The sequence below is a fragment of the Cornus florida genome, unplaced genomic scaffold (assembly GCF_030987335.1).
Source record: "Cornus florida cultivar Cherokee Brave unplaced genomic scaffold, ASM3098733v1 CherokeeBrave_3.0.0_Hap2_Chr10, whole genome shotgun sequence".
Classification (NCBI taxonomy): domain Eukaryota; kingdom Viridiplantae; phylum Streptophyta; class Magnoliopsida; order Cornales; family Cornaceae; genus Cornus; species Cornus florida.
This window is the reverse complement of record NW_026775580.1, coordinates 22,214,236-22,216,073: the sequence shown is the minus strand read 5'-3', so window position 1 is coordinate 22,216,073 and position 1,838 is coordinate 22,214,236. Positions and strand designations below refer to the sequence as shown.

Genomic DNA, 1,838 nt, shown 5'->3' with positions numbered 1-1,838 from the left:
CTTACTCGGTCAAGTCCACTTTCCTAGGTGCTTGGCTTTTGTTCTTCCTCTTTTGGGTGCAAAGATCTTTTAAAAACTTGGCATAAACCGAAATTTGCTTAATCGCATCCAAAAGCGGAAGGTTAACCTTCACTTCCCTAAACACATCCATAATTTCATTTGTTTTGGCCTTTTGCTTGTCAATTGAAATTAATCCTTTTAAGGCATCCGGAAATGGAGCTTTTGGCTCAAAAACTTTTTCAGAATTTTTCCTTGAAGTCTCTTCAATACAAGAAGTTTTGAAATCATTTTGTAATTTTTTTTTTTCAAGATCACTTTTCAAATCATTTTTTAACACACTCTCATTTGAAAGATCATGCATATGTAATGAAGGAAGAATATGATGTGAAACGGGACGGGTGTCAACTTTGGGTTGCACCGGTTCACTCTCTTTATTGGACACACCTACTTGGTTATCAATGATTCTCCCACTTCTCAAGGTAGTCACCGCATGGACATGCTCTATTATAGGACTTTCCGATGAAGAATGAGTCTCCACAACACATTGTTGCTTTGATGGGGCATTCAAAGACATTTTCCCTTTCTCTCTAGCATTCAAAGTACTACCTATTTGCCCTACTTGGGTTTCTAGCTTAGCAATGGATTGAGAATGAGAATGAAGCAATAGAGTATTTGCCTCTAGAGTGCCTAGAGCGGTCAAAACTTCATCTTCAAAAGCGGGACTCCTAAAATTTCCTTGAGAATATGATGGTTGATTAGGAAAATGAGAATTAGAAAATTAATTTTCTTGTGATTGATATGGTCTATATCCATGGGAACCTTGGCTTTGCATTGCAGGTGGAATGTACTTTCCTTGAAAACTACCTTGGGAAGGGTTTGATCCTTCCCCTTGGTTTCTCCAAGAGAAATTCGGGTGATTTCTCCAACTAGAATTATAGTGATTGCCATAAGGATTATTCCCTTGATTAACAAAAGCTGCATTAACTTGTTCATGATGCTCACTTTGCACATGTCCATGAGGACAATTGGAAGTAGAATGTAAAACGCTAGAACAAGTCATACATGATTCATTGGATGCATGATAGGAATGGTTAGGGATGGAAGATACTTGATTTGCCGAGTTTTGGTTGATCAAGAATTGATCAAACCTTTGAGATAAGGATTTCATCTCGACGGCTATTTCATTGGAATGGTCAACTTGATGTAAACCAACACTCTTCCTTCCACTTGAATTCCTACCATTCTTAGAAGATAAAGTTCGATGCAAAGACTATTCCCTCATGCTCTCATAGAGACACCACACGTCATCCACATGCTTATCAATGTAAGAGCTACCTATGGAAGCATCAACCATGCCCTTGTAATTATCAGATAAACTCTCAAAGAAATATTAAACTAATTGCCATTTGGGCATGTCATGATGTGGACACTTCTTAAGCAATTCATTGAATCTTTCCCATGCCTTATGGAACGTTTCCCCATCCCCGTGTGAAAACTCTTGAATTGAGGTTCTCATGGCATTGGTCTTAGAAACCGAATAGTACTTCTTCAAGAACTTTTGTTGCATTTCTGCCCAAGAAGTTATTGAAAAAGGTCTAAAATTATTAAACCAGTATTTTGCCTTATCTTTAAGGGTGAATGGAAAAAGTTTAAGCCTTAAGACCTTTTCCGGCATGTCCGTGTATCTCATGGTGGAACATACTTCAAGAAACTCATCTAAATGCTTATAAGGTTCTTCACTTGGAAGTCAATGATAGTTAGGAAGCATTTGAATAGTTTGTGGTTTGATTTCATAGTGGTATGCTCTAAATGGTGGCAATTGAATGCATGTGGGTGCA

General features: G+C 37.8%; 1 pseudogene; it reads left to right on the top strand.

The window, feature by feature from the left end:
- Window positions 1–1,412: 1,412 nt before the first annotated feature.
- Window positions 1,413–1,511, top strand: LOC132280419 (small nucleolar RNA R71; annotated as a pseudogene).
- Window positions 1,512–1,838: the final 327 nt, after the last annotated feature.